This window comes from Chanodichthys erythropterus, chromosome 5 (genome assembly GCF_024489055.1).
Source record: "Chanodichthys erythropterus isolate Z2021 chromosome 5, ASM2448905v1, whole genome shotgun sequence".
In the NCBI taxonomy this organism is placed as follows: domain Eukaryota; kingdom Metazoa; phylum Chordata; class Actinopteri; order Cypriniformes; family Xenocyprididae; genus Chanodichthys; species Chanodichthys erythropterus.
The window spans coordinates 36,945,189-36,960,907 of NC_090225.1; positions in this window are offsets into that span (position 1 = coordinate 36,945,189).

Genomic DNA, 15,719 nt, shown 5'->3' on the forward strand with positions numbered 1-15,719 from the left:
TGTTGATATGCAAGAGATGTGCAAATGTGCTGCAGAGAAAGTAAACATTCCGTGGCCAACCGTGGTAGCAGAGACTGCAAAGTCTCGCTACGAGGGTAAGAGGCTGCAGAAAGCGAAACGGGCAGCACCTTCCTGTGTTTGCAGAGCTCCTGGAGGAGGTTGTGGTGACCTGGAAGAACAAACCGTTCGTCAGCAGGATCTGCTCTCGATGTGGAGGGAAAGGAGAAAAAGGACTTCTCCGAATGCCCCCCATGGAGTCATTAGTTGCTGCGCACTTGCACCCAAAGCATACAGTGGCTGCAAATCAGACGTTGCCATTCAAAGTGGACCATTTCCAGTCAAGCATGATGGAACGTGCTTATAAAGCAGTTGCTCTCTCTGTCAGGGCTCTGAAACCAATCTCTATGTCGACTGCGTACCAAGCAGAATTGCAGGATGAAGCGTCGACCATGCCAGGTCAGACGCACTGGGAAGAGATCTATGTCATTACCGATCTTTTTCTGCATCTTCAGAGATGCGCGTTTCAAGCCGCGGACAAGGCCATGGCCACATTGGTCATTCAAGAGAGAGGATGTTGGCTTAATTTGGTGAATGCACACAGTCCTGCTGGATATTAAGGACAATACAATTTGAGTAAGGACTGCAGTTTGCCATTCCCCCCCCCACATTTCAAAGGGATAATTCTTTCTCAGGTGCAGGGAGAATTAAAGCATGTTCTTCAGGAAGAAATTTCCTCCATGTTGAACAAAATGGCGATAGGAGTAGTCCCACCCGAGCAGAGCCACAGCGGGTTTTACTCAAGATACTTCCTCATCCCAAAGAAAGGGACTCAAGCTCTTCGTCCCATATTAGATCTGCGTGCACTGTACAAATACCTTAGGAAGTACAGAATGCTCACTCATTCTACACTCCTAAAATTATTGCGACAGGGCAATAGGTTTATGTTGATCGACCTAAAAGATGCATATTTTCACATAACGATATATCCACCCCACAGAAAATTCCTGAGGTTTGCAAGAGAAGCGAGAGAGCACAGTTATGCTTCTGGAACATATAGAGTGTTAATACCCATGCGGTCTATAATATATCTGGGGCTGTCACTGAACTCATTACATTCAGAGCACGACTGTCGGAAAACAGGGTGAGAAAATTAATTTGTTGCATGACCGATTTTCAGATGGTGTAGCGTCCAGTCGAAAGAAATCAGCCAGAACTGATGGTTTAGTGACTTTTTAATGAATTTCCTTGCAGGTCATAAACCAACGTAAGAGCTGAACACAAAATAAACAAAACAATGTGTCACTCTCACTCAAACATTAGCCATTTTCATCAACATTTTTTCAGTATGTACCAAAGCTTAATAAAACATCCTTTACACCATAAGACATAACATACCTTGTCGCCACTTTCGACTGAGGCTATATTCTTAATCTCTTTAACCTTTGTTGCCGTTTCACCTTCTCTTTATTGCTAGCGATCCTTTTCTTTTTCTTTTCTATTAGATCCCCGCGCATCCCGTGTTTTCAAAATAAAAGCCAGTTTCCGCTAAACAGGAAGTGTCAAAATAAAACTAAAAGCATTTAAATGCTTATAATCATCATACTTTGAGGTCCTTTACACTCCCACCAAATTATTTTCAGTTTTAACACACTTAAATTTAAACATAAATAATTTTAAATGAAACAATCCCTTCAATGAACAACTATTAACTTTATAAGCTTAACTGTATGTTATCCTAAAGTTTTCTCTTAAGATGATTCTAATAGTAGAACTAACTTTTGAACTGGACGTTCAACCACAGACACTTTGCTCTGCCTTTCACCCTTTTTGTTCAGATTTCTGTCTCCAAGAATTATTTTGACCCTCCTGACGAGTCCATCTTTGTCTGTTACTGTCTCTGAGACTCTTCCAAGCCTCCACACAGATCTTGGTTGTGTTTCGTCAGTGTCCATCACTACATCACCTACTTGAATGTTTCTCTTAGGCCTGTGCCACCGTTGTCAGACCATGATGTTGTGGAGATACTCCTTTCTCCAGCGGTTCCAAAATTGCTCTGCTAGGAACTGTACTTGACGCCATCTCTTCTTTCCATACAAATCCTCCCTAACGAACCTACCAGGAGGAGGTAGAGCAGTAGTAGCCTTCATGGTGATGAGGTGATTAGGAGTGAGTGGTTCCAAACTGTTTGGATCGTTCAGGTTCTCTGTTGTAAGAGGGCGACTATTCACAATCGCTGCTGCCTCATACAGAAAGGTCCGTAGGGAAGCATCATTGAGTCGAGCAGATGAGAGTGTGAGTGTAGTGTTGAGAGCATTCCTCACAGTCCTTATTTGTCTTTCCCACACTCCGCCTGCATGACTTGCGTGAGGTGCATTCAAGACAAAATCACATTGTTTATCCGCAAGAAAGGTTCTCAGTCTCTCCGCATCAACTTCCTGTAGAGCTGTAGCAAATTCATTTTTGGCCCCTATGAAATTGGTCCCTTGATCATACTTAATTTGCTTGACTGAGCCACGTAGTGCAATAAAGCATCGCAGTCCATTGATAAAGGCATCGGTTGATAGGTCATCCAACATTTCTACATGAATGGCACGAGAATAAAAGCATGTAAAGAGCAGGCCATATCTTTTTTCTTTGCGTCCTTGTTTAATGATAAACGGCCCAAAGACATCCATGCCACAATAGGTGAAAGGTGGAGAGGGTTCCACTCTTTCCGTGGGGAGATCACTCATTTTTTGTTCTTCCACAGATCGCCTTAGTTTCCGACAAAACAAACGAATATAGGATGCAACCGTTTGGCTCAGCCTGGGGATCCAATAGCCACTGGATCGAATCTGATTCATGGTAAAGCCTTTGCCCTGATGATTAACCCTTTCGTGGTAGTATGCGATTATCAGTTTTGTGACATGATGTTCTCTTGGAATGACTGTTGGATATTTGAATGAGTCAGGAAGAGATGAAATGTGTAGTCGTCCTCCCACCTTGAGTAGGCCATCGCTGTCTAAGAAAGCATCAAGATGGTAAAGTTTGTTGTTTCTTGGTAATGGTCTACCTTTGCTTAATATTTTTATTTCCTCTTTATATACTTGTCTTTGCAGATCTTTGACAACCACGAGTTCAGCATTTTGTCGTTCATTAAAAGTAGAGTGTGCATTTGATTTGTCATTCAGCAGACGGCGTCTAAGACGTGCTACGGCACTAACTGCATGAGACCAGGATGAAAACCTTGCCAGACGGTCAGTAAGGCTCATATGTTCTGCAGTTTGTGTGTTTAATGTTTGCACCTTTCTCACCTCAGGATCTCCAACTGGAAGTTCTGTGTTCTCATTTGCTGGAAGTTGTATTTCCTTTTCCCACAGGAATTTAGGGCCTGTGAACCAGTCGGATGAGAGCAGTCCATCTACCGTCGTTCCCCTAGATGCCTTGTCTGCAGGGTTTTCATAGGTTGAAACATAAAACCACTGCTGAGGGGTCGTGTTGTTGCGGATCTTTTGCACCCTGTTTGCAACAAATGTGTGGAAACGTCTTGCTTCATTACTTATGTATCCTATAGTGACTTTATAGTCTGTCCAAAATAACTCTTCCACATCGCTGTACAGTAGCTCCTCTCTGAGCATGTTACTCACTGTGACTGAGACGGTTGCTGCTGTGAGTTCTAATCTTGGGATTGTGGTGAACTTTGTGGGAGACACGCAGGCTTTCCCCATGACAAAAATGCAGTGAACATCTCTGTCCTTATTTATCATTCTCAGATAAGAACACTGTCCGTATCCAGTGGTGCTTGCATCTGAGAAGTGATGCAGTTCTCTTTTTACCACTTCTCCAAAGTTAGTAGGCACATAACATCTGGCTATCTGCAATTTCTCCAAATTAATAAGATCCCTTTTCCAGCACTCCCACCGTGATCTCAGATGCGCAGGTAGTAGGTCGTCCCACCCGGTTCCTTGTCGACACATTTCTTGTAGGATTCTTTTACCATTGAGGAGATAGGGGGCGACAAATCCTAGAGGATCGTATATCGCTGCAACCGTGGATAATATTCCACGGCGTGTGGGAGGTTGGTCTTTCAGGGCTATGTTGAAAGTGAAACAGTCCTTTTCTATGTTCCAGTGCATGCCTAGTGCTCTCTCGGTTTGTGTCTCACAGAACGCAAGATCTTTAGTCTTGATGTCAGATGCATGCTCTGACGTCAGTATGCTGCTTAGAACGGCACTACTGTTGGACACAAACTTATGCAATCGCAGGCCACCTCTGGCACACAGTTCACGTGCCTCTTGAGCTAGCTGCATGCCGTCTTCCACTGTTTTCACACTTGTGACTCCATCATCCACATAAAAGTCCCTGGCTATGAACTGGGAGCCTAGTTGGAAAGTAATGCTGTTCTCTTTGGCTAGATGTTTTAATGCATAGTTCGCACACCCTGGCGAAGAGACAGCACCAAAGAGATGCACTGTCATCCTGTACACTCGAGGTTGTGTGCTTGTGTCTCCATCTCTCCACCACAGGAAGCGAAGGTAGTTACGATCTCTCTCTTGGACCTGAAATTGATGGAACATTTTTTCTATGTCACACAGTAGAGCTATTTGATGTCGCCGAAAGCGTAAAAGGACACCTGTCAGATTGTTAATCATGTCTGGACCAGCCAGGAGATGTTCGTTGAGACTGGTCCCTTTATGTCTGGCTGAGCAGTCAAAAACCACACGCAACTTTTCAGGTTTCTTTGTGTGATAGATGCCATGGTGTGGTATATACCATGTCTCGCCAGGGAGTCCATCATCTTTGACTTCTTCTGCTTCACCCTTTGCAATGATGTCGTTCATGTACTTAATATAATTCTCCTTGTATTTCTCGTCTCGGGCGAATTTCCTTTTGAGGTGATTAAGTCGGATCTCTGCGAGCTGTTTGTTATCAGGCATTTGTGGCCTTTCCTTGAATGGCAGTGGCATCTCATAATGCCCTTGTTCAGTTCTCTTTATGCCTTGTTGAAGTTTATCAAGGAAGACAAGATCTTCTTGAGACACTGTGATGTCGTTTCCACTGACTTCTCTGAAGTCACCTTCCAGTGCACGGATTGCATCCATGGGAGTTACTGGGGGAATTTCTTTGACAATAACACGATGACAGAGGCTGCTCATCATACCTGTCTCAAGGTGGGGTTCTGAACTACCAACTATGCTCCAACCTAGGTCTGTCTGAACGGCGTATGGTTCATCATCTCCACCTAATATTGTTTGTTTGGGTGCTAAAGCTCTGGGACAGTTGTAACCTATGAGGAGACTCACTTCACAGTTGAGGAGAGGAGGGATTTCATCTATGATTTGTGAAAAGTGACTCCAGCGTTTGGCTGTCTCACAAGTTGGTATGTTTTCACGATTGGCCGGTATGTAATCCTTTGTGTATGCATGAGAGAGTTTTATGACTGTTGATGAACTGTAGCCTCTTACGAGGAGATCAGACACCTTTCCACTATTTACAACCGTGTTCTTTCCCATCATAGTGGTTAGTTTTAGTTTCACTGGAGACACCTCGGCTTGTAGTTCACGACTAACATCCTGGTCAATAAAAGCAGTATCACTCTGCGTGTCTAACAATGCATATACAAGTTTTCCTTGGCATGGATTTGCAGCAGATGACACCCACACTGGAACTATCATTGAGGTACTGACAGACTGTCCTTCTCTGGCAACATGAAGTGACATGGCGGGTGTTGTCGCTAATGTTTGATATTGTGCTGCATCTTCCATGTTCACATGCCTTTGTCTTTTCAGATCTTTACTGTAGTTCTCATCGTGAAGATAGGTTGGGTGTCTTTTAGTGCAAATGTCACAGGTGAGGCGGTGTCTGCAGTCCTTTGCGCTATGACCTTGTTTCAAACAGCCATAACACAATTTATTGTGTTTAACATATGTCCTTCTATCTTCCAGGGACATTTTTATAAAGTTTGGACATTTGTGAAGCTGGTGTGTGCCTTCGCAGAATATGCATGGAGGTCCCATGTACGTTTTGGTTGCTGGTTGTTTGTCAGTTTGCACAGCAGTCTTCATGTTAAATGCACTTGCCTTATTCCTTTTAATGTCCTTTAGATTTCTTTTATCGTTGGTTGATTCAAGAGAGCGAATCGCATGGATGGAAGTTACTGGGTTACAGGCAACTTCTGCCTCTAGGCACAGGAATGTAGTGAAATCACTGAAGCTGGGAAAGTCTTTACCCTCCATTAGTGTCTTTGTAACCTGGCGATTCCACCTGGCTGCTGTCCATTCGGGTAGTTTTTGTAACAATTTTTGATTTTCATCGCAGTCGTTTAGGATTTCCAATCCTTTTACATGAGGCATGGCACGCATGCATGCATTTACAAAGTCTGCAAAGTTTCTCAATCCTTCAGCATCCTTTGAGTAGATTTTTGGCCAGCTGGACAGTTTCTCTCTATATGCTTTCTGGATAACAAATGTCTGACCATATCGTTGGTTGAGCCTTTCCCAAGCATCTTGGTAGGCTTCTTCATCATTTCTATAGAACGTTCCCTCAAGGCATTTACAAGCCGGACCACTCACATACCTTTTTAAGTAGTACAGTTTATCTGCAGCAGAGATGCCCTTTTGGTCAATTAGTGACATGAAGGTTGATTTCCATTCAATAAAGTGAACTGGTTCACCGTTGAATACTACTGGCTCTGGGGTAGGAAGTCTATTCATCATTATACTTTCCTGCACGGCCCTTGCAAGCTGAGTGACACTGGGGGGCTCTGACAACATGGAGTTAGAAAGGGGTGATGCAAGGGGTTGTGGTGTGTAATTTGGGTTCACCTGTTCTCTCTTGATTGGCTGAGCATCATCCATTTGTTTTATCTCTCTGTCATAGGCTTCCAGCTTGGCTCGGGCTGCCTTTACATCCCTTTCAGCTTGCAGATGTTCTAGCTCAGTTTTCTGTATTTCTATTTCTTTCTTATGTTGCTCCTCTAGAGCCTTTATTCTTTCCTTTTGCCTTCTTTCTTCTTGGGCTATCTTATATTCAGCTTCTCGTGCCGCTAATTCTGCAGCTGCATCAACCCGTTTTGATGCAAGGTATGATGATGAGGAGCGATGGGAGATACTTGAGTTTGCAGCAGTGGAACCGTATATGGAGAGTGCATATTCACGATCTAAAAGCTCACGTAGACGACCTCTTTCACGTTCTGCATCAAAATCTCCATCAATGCCAGTTAATCTTTCAAAGATTACTTTCACAATGTCACGAGTTACTGATTCACATGCATCAATTTTTCTCCGTAAATCAGTTGATGGTGCTACGTAGCTTCTCATCTCAGTGTAAAGTCTCATGACATCATCCCTTCCTTTCTCCAGATCATCTGCCAGTGATGACAGTTGTGTTTCAGTTACGTCTGACTTTAATCTTTCTCTTGTCCCCCGTGCTTGCGCTTTCCACTGTTCATACAAATTCACAAGTTTTCTTTCCTTTTTACTTGCTTCTTCCCTTTGATATTCAAGCATCTTTTCTGTTGGTGTTTTGATTCTTTCAGAGCGGCGAGCTACATCTGACATGCTCTGGGCTTTATTCTGTAGATCAGCCAACAGTTTTTCTTTACATTTTATTTTTTCCTTTATGTCTTGCCTTTTATTCTCACTTTCGTTTTGAAGTAGGTGTTTACATTCTTCAATTTCCTTTTGTAGATTAGTAATTTGTTCATTAATGTCACTTGAAATTACAGATGGAGTCTGTGAGTCTTCCATTTGCAGACTTTATGTACCTTTCAATTTCCCGACCAACTTCTGCCACCTGCTGGTTATTTGTTGTGCTGCATGGCGGCGAACGGTCAAGCTCTTACTGTAGCGTCCAGTCGAAAGAAATCAGCCAGAACTGATGGTTTAGTGACTTTTTAATGAATTTCCTTGCAGGTCATAAACCAACGTAAGAGCTGAACACAAAATAAACAAAACAATGTGTCACTCTCACTCAAACATTAGCCATTTTCATCAACATTTCTTCAGTATGTACCAAAGCTTAATAAAACATCCTTTACACCATAAGACATAACATACCTTGTTGCAACTTTCGACTGAGGCTATATTCTTAATCTCTTTAACCTTTGTTGCCGTTTCACCTTCTCTTTATTGCTAGCGATCCTTTTCTTTTTCTTTTCTATTAGATCCCCGCGCATCCCGTGTTTTCAAAATAAAAGCCAGTTTCCGCTAAACAGGAAGTGTCAAAATAAAACTAAAAGCATTTAAATGCTTATAATCATCATACTCTAAGGTCCTTTACAGATGGGAAACAGTGTTTCCTTTCGCACATGCTTCAGACTATTACGACTGATGGCGTCAGCCCTGATAGTTATTCCCTTAGGCAAACTGGACCCATTACGTCATCCCAGAGGAGAGTGAGAGTGACGTCAGAGGCAGTCTTGGCACTGCGCCAGTGGAGATACCCGACCTTTCTGATTCAGGGGGTACCCAGGGGCATGGTTCGAGCCAGAAAAGTCATAACAATGGAGAAGTTGTCAAACGTCGTTGTCAAGTTGGGGGGGCATACACAAGGGCAGGATAGTGAATGGAAGATTGGGTCATCATCTGACCAATCTTCACATAAACTGGAAATACTAGTCGTTTTCTGACGCTGAAGCTTTTTCTCCCTTTTCTGAAGGGGCATCATGTTCTCGTGAGAATGGACAACACTACAGTTGCAGCTTACATAAACCAACAGGGAGGTCTCAGATCACTTCCTTTCCACATGTTAGCATGCAAACTGATTTTATGGAGCAATGGCAATCTTTTATCCCTGAGAGCGATGCACGTACAGGGTGTCGTGAAAAAGGGTGCAGATCTGCTGTCCAGGGGCAATCCCCTCTACGGGGAGTGAGAATTGAACATGGAAGTGGTTGAACAGATTTGGAGCATATATGGCAGAGCGACAGTGGATCTGTTCGCATTCCACGGCAATGCTCAGTGTCCTCTTTTTTTTCTCCCTGAAAGATCAGAGCGCGCCTCTGGGGATAGATGCATGGGTGCATGAATGTTCTCACACTCTTTCCCTTTCAGTGTTCAGTGTCAGTCATTTTGTTCAGGATTTGATAGACCAAGAGAAAGCGTTTTCAACCAGAGTTTTTGGCAGCTATATCTTCTTGTCACATTAGCTTTAATAACAAAACTGTGGGGCAGCATCCTTTAGTATGCAGGTTCGTGAAGGGCAAAAACCGCTTTCCCCCTTATGGGATTTAGGATTGGTGCTTGATGCTCTTCCCCCCATTTGAGCCGCTGCAGTTTGTACGATACCAATATATTTTTTTTACGGAATGAGGCATTACCGTTTATATTGATATACAGTAGTTTTAAACAAACGCATCAGAAAAACACTGGTGGACATCACAGAGTGCTGCTGCGGGGGAAATGCACAATGCAATTTTAAACATGAGACATGCTTAATATTAAGGGTTTTAAAAAAATAACTCGTAAGATTAAGATATAGTTAACACGTAGGTGTCACGGTACACACAGAAACAATAGACGGATCCAATTGCAGCATTTATTTGGGCAATCCACAATCATTAATCCAAAACAGGCAGGGGGTCAAAATCCAGAAAACAGTCCACAAAACAAAAGACCAGAGAAACAAAAGTGCACGTCACAATACAACAAACCACAACCAAGGAAAGAAACAACTGAGTAAAAATAGACAGACACTAATGATGAAGCACAAAACAGCTGAGTGCAATGAGTGGGATAATGAGTCCAGAAGTGAGTATTGGGTAATGTAGTCCAAGGGGTGAAAACAAGAGTCCAGGATGGAGTGCCCTCTAGTGGCTGACTAGGGCACTCTCACTAGTGATCATGACATTACCCCTCCTCAAAAGGAGCGGCTACCAGACGCTCCACCAGACAACAAAAACGAAAAACACAAAAACTCAGGAGGGAGGTGGACAGGAGGAGGATCAGGGGGAGGGATGGTGGGCCAGGACCAGAGCCCCCAACCGAAGGCCAGGGGGGGGAGCCGGTGGAACAGACCACGGGGGCTCTAAGAGGGTCGGGGTCCTGGCTGAATGCCAGGGCGGCACTGGAGGAACTGACCAGGCTGGTTCCAGTGGGTCTGGAGTCCTGGCTGATTGCCAGGGTGGTGCCGGAGGAACGGACCAGGCAGATTCCAACGGTTCAGAAGGCCTGGGCAGTAGGGGCAGGGCAGAAGGCTTGGGTGACGGCGGCAGGACAGAAGATCTGGGTGGTGGCGGCAGGGCAGAAGGCTTGGACGGCAGCGGCAGGGCAGACCAAGGTTGCTCCGTGGCCGTATCAGGGAGAGCGGGCAGCTCGGTGACGGCCTCCGTGGCCGTATCAGGGAGAGCGGGCAGCTCGGTGACGGCCTCCGTGGCCGTATCAGGGAGAGCGGGCAGCTCGGTGACGGCCTCCGTGGCCGTATCAGGGAGAGCGGGCAGCTCGGTGACGGCCTCCGTGGCCGTATCAGGGAGAGCGGGCAGCTCGGTGACGGCCTCCGTGGCCGTATCAGGGAGAGCGGGCAGCTCGGTGACGGCCTCCGTGGCCGTATCAGGGAGAGCGGGCAGCTAGGTGACGGCCTCCGGGGCCGTATCAGGGAGAGCGGGCAACCCGGTGGCGGCCTCCGGGGCCGTATCAGGGAGAGCGTGGACTCACTGGCTGGAGCGGGCTCACTGGCTGGAGCGGGCACACTGGCTGGTTCGTTCTGTCAGGTGGGAAGGAGCGAGCTCTGGAGTGGACTCACTGGCTGGAGCGGGCTCTAGAGTGGACTCACTGGCTGGAGCGGGCTCTGGAGTGGACTCACTGGCTGGAGTGGGCTCACGGGCTGGAGCGGGTGCTGGAGGTAGTCGAATTGGCCCATTCCCACGCAGATGCAGGTAATTGGAGAAATTCCAAAAGTTTAACCCCTTTACCAGCTCCATCTCCCACTGCGGCAGAGGTTTATCCAGACATCCATTGAATATGTCCTTAAGGACCACATCAGCGAGACTATACCCCTCCGCCCGTGACCAGAACTTCTGGACAAATGCCCGCACTCCCATTCTCCTCTGACGAAGAGTTGACAACAGGGCCTGAGCCTCCTCAGCCCCCACCGATGACCGGAGTCTCCTGCTGCTGCATCCTTGCATTGGTGGTAGGCCCATCATTTAAAGAGGCTTTCCCCGTCAGATGCTCTGAAAGATTCACGTTCTGACAGATTTATGCGCTGTTTAATGCTTTTGTGATGTGGTGTTTTCCTAAGCGCATATCTTACATTTCACAGGTATATTCTCCATCTGTAAATATTAGAAAGTCATAAAAATATTTCCATTTTGCTGTCAGGAGTGGAGGAGCCTTCTGGTAGCGAATCTCATTCTCCTCTAAACTTCATAGACTTTCGTGAACAAGCGCCGCCACGCATTCGCGCCAAACAGACGGATTGCCATAATTCTGACTAAAATGCATTTTGATAAAATGTTTGTTGTTGAACAATAAATGTGCCATATGTAGAATTAGTCTAGTGAATTTAACTTCTGCTTTAAAAAGCATTATTTTTATTTTTAGATTGTAATGTTACAATGTTAGAATGTAAAGCAACTTTCTCTTTTTTGCACATACTGTAGGCCTATTAGTGTGCCAGACTACATTCACTATATTTGTATTAATATTTTTCAATGTAACTGTTTGTAGGACAACATTAGGCAGGATGTTAAATTAAGAATTTTAAAAAAGTAAATACAGATTTTTTTTTTCTAAATCCAAAAAAAGAAAAAAAAAGAAAAGAAAAGAAAATACCAAGATATATACCGTATATCGCCATTTAGCCAAAAAATACAGAGATATGACTTTTTGGCCATATCGCCCAGCCCTATTTAAGACAGCACTTTGCCAAAGCACGTAAGCGAGATTTATGCGCTTTCAGTTCATTCAGCATGTATGCAGTTCATGCCTAGGGATACAGGGGTAGTTCTGAAACCTAATCCTGCATTTATGCCCAAAATAGGTAATGCTATCATTCCTCTTGATTTAAGAGCCTTCTATCCACCACCTTTTGCTTCATCAGAACAGCAAAAGTTAAACTGTTGTGCCCAGTGCATGCTTTACGCATTTATACAGAAAGAACCAGAGGATTCAGGGAGAGTGATCAGCTGTTCATATCTTGGACGAAAACAATTACTAAGCAATGTTTATCACACTTGATAGTGCAGGCAATTTTGTTGGCATATTCCAGTAAGGGTCTTGTGTCCCCACCTGGATTACGTGCATGCTAAACAAGGGGAATGTCAACTTCGTGGGCTCTATTTAAATGAGTCACAATGCATGATATTTGCGAAGTGGCAAGTTGGTCCTCACCACATACATTTGCAAGGTTTTATAAACGATGTTACAATTCAAACTTAAGCACATGCAGTATTGAGTGTAGGAATGTGAGTCACGAGTCATGACGCATTCAGCCCTGGATGCAGTGATTGTGGTTGGCAGGAGACTTCGAGTCTATGTGAGTCCATTGAGCCTAATCTAAACCGGTTTGGTTTTATCTGGATTTGTCAACTCCAAACCTCTGAAACTCAGAGTTTGTTCAACTAGCTTCATGCAACAGGCCACTGAACTGAGGACTCTGATCAATCTGTAACCATAGAAACAAACAAGCAGGGAACGGAGGAAAACAGAGGCGCATTTCAGAAAGGAGGTTAAGTGAAAACTTTTTGCTATGGGTATGTTAACCCTGAATGAGGGAAACGTTTTCTGTTTCAGAATGGGAAGTATGTCAAACCTGAGTAATTAGAGTAAGTCAAGCCCATTTCTGAAAGAGAGGTAACTTATACCCAGAGTCAATTATCATGGTAACTTGCTTTGTGAACCTAACCTGGTCAAGAGCAGATTTTCGGGGCATATTTTATCCTCATATCTTGAATTTTAGGCACATTCATACTACATTCTAACAGGATACATCACACAGTTGTTGCCTTACATCATGTTCCATCACTGTGCAACTGCATGCCATGTAAGATGACGTACAGGTCTGAATTGTTTTGAACAGGCTTTGAATTTCTGAAAAGTTTTTATATTATTTAATATTTCACAATGACATGGTGGAGTGGAGATGCTAAGCTTGACAACATCCAACTGCAAACACAATATAATGAAAATTAGGAAATATAAGGGTCTTTATAAGTAATCTCTATTGAAGAAAGACCAAATGGGGGTGGTGATGTCACAGAGTACATCAGCGGGTTTCTTAAAGGGGCATATCACATATTTTGTATGATTGGACTACCCGTACCTGTGTGACGTCATCGACAGTCGTTTTTCAGTAAAAAGACCCCTGCTGCTGCAGTCATCTCATGTCCGTGTCGTCTCATTCTAAAGTATATAAAATACATAACATGGTGTCAGAAGACGGATCGAAGAAAAGAAAAGCACAACTGAAAAGATGTTGCTACTGCAGCCACCATCCGTTTTGTCTCTTCAAGGCAACTTGGTGGAAAATTGGAAGGTATGGCTTCAGAAATTCGAGTTATGCCTCATTGCTAGTGGCGTGGCAGAGAAATCAGAGACAGTTCAGTGTGCTACATTTCTTCATATTGCGGGTGAAGCAATTAAAGCCATTAAAGTGTACAACACATTCCAGTTCACGGAGCGAGAAGTTCATAAAATTGAGGAACTGAAAAATAAATTCAAAGAATATTATGAGCCCAGAAAGAATCTGCCGTACATTCGCCACATGCTTTTTATGAGAGCGCAAGGCTCAGAAAAAACAATAGATGCATACATCATAGATCTCAAACACAAGGCGAAAGACTTTGAATTTGGCGATTTGACTGATTCGCTTATCAGGGACAGAATCGTATGTGGGATAAGAGACGACAATGTTTGTGCAAGATTGTTGTGTTAGACGTGTGTGATCTCACGTTGGAAAAAGCAATCGACACCTGACGGGCCAACGAGTTGATGTAAAGTCAGATGAAAATTCTAGCTGAAGAAATAGACATGAACAAAATAAGTAGTCAAAAACACAAAGACAAGAGAAGACAAAATAATGCAACGTGAACAAAAAAAGTAAACAGCATGCAATTGAAAGTCACCACAAAGCAAACGTGAAATGTTCAAGATGTGGTTACCAACATGAATACAAAAAGTGCCCAGCTTATGGACAAACTTGCAAAGCATGCAACAAAAGAAACCACTTTGCGAAAATGTGCAGATCTCAAGCCTCCACCAAGAAAATACAGTCAATAGAACAAGATGAACAAAGTGATGCAAAGATGCAAATTGAAGAGTTTGTCTCCCAATGTTCAGTTTGCAACACACACAAGAATAGTAATCCAAGAGAACCATTGATATCACATCCAATACCACACTGTAAATTAAAATAGTATTCCTTACTATAAAAACACTAGTATGTTTACTTGATTTTAACTAAAATGTTGACTTTACAACAAATTTGTAATTGTTGCTGAAATTTTAGAACAGATAGTTCCCATAACTAATGTAATTTGAGTAAAATTATTAAAAAAAATTCAAGACATGCCAAGACATCCCTCCACACAGTGCAGAATCACACGGACTGAGGATTCAACATTATGTTTGCAGAGTGGATCTGCTTTGGTGAAATATAAGTAAAAGCTATTCTTGCTGTCTATTAATGGCTTGTTTGCACAGAAAACCCAAGTTAAGATCAATTAGTTTGATGTTGATTTTCCTAAAAAGTTTTTTTTTTTTTTTTTTTTTTTTAATTACCATGATGGTGATTCATGTTCCCTTTGGTTGGGCACTTGGAACTTTGTTAAAGATTTTATAATTTTTTCCATTTTGGTGCAGCCATGCATCAAGAAATCATTGTTTGTGGTTTCAAAGGAAGAGAAGTGTGTTATCAACTATGTTATCAACATCTTGTTAAACTTTTAATTGAGTATCTGTAAAATTAGCTTACAGCTGACCACTCGAGGCACACACAGATCTCAACATTCAGCATGTAAACCACAACAATGGTGACAATAAAATTTTATTTAAAGTAAATTAAGTACTCTCTACAGTTCTTCTTTTAGTTAGTAGTTCTCTCGTGTAAGTGAACTATACTAACAAAGCTTTTGTCAGTACAACATACTATTCTTCTTTCACTTTACTTGAAGAAAATGTGTAAACCGATTACACATAGTTTATGTGGTTTACACATAGTTTACACATAGTTTACACATAGTTAAGTCTACGTAGCATAAAATGGCAGATTAAAGCCATGTTGAGAAAAATAGCATTTAAGATGTTTGCAGAACACAATATAACACTGTTAGTTAAATGGAATTTCTCGTGTAATCTTACTATTAAATCTTAAGTAAGATTAGTAAATATTCTAGAGTATGTTAACTAGAATTGACATTAAACTAACTTGATATTTATTACTTAATTTACTTGGGAAGAGTTAGATTTCCTTTCTTTTAATAGATTATTAACTTAACTTCAGTTTTCCCTTTAAGTTAGTGTTGCAAAAATAAGGCAATCGGTTTCCAAACTTTTTTTTAAGTAAACTGAACTTGTTAGAATTTACAGTGCAGGAAGACCTTGGTCAAAAATTGGCAAAGATCTATTCCATTACAATGGTTCTGATTACTTACTGTCTGATGATTACTAAATTACCAGAAACAGCAAATTGTCCAACACAACTGCTCAGAGTGTAATTGTGGCAATGAAATCTATGTTCGCGAGGCATGGTATACCAGATACAGTAGTCTTGGACAATGGTCCACAGTATGCCAGCACAGAGTT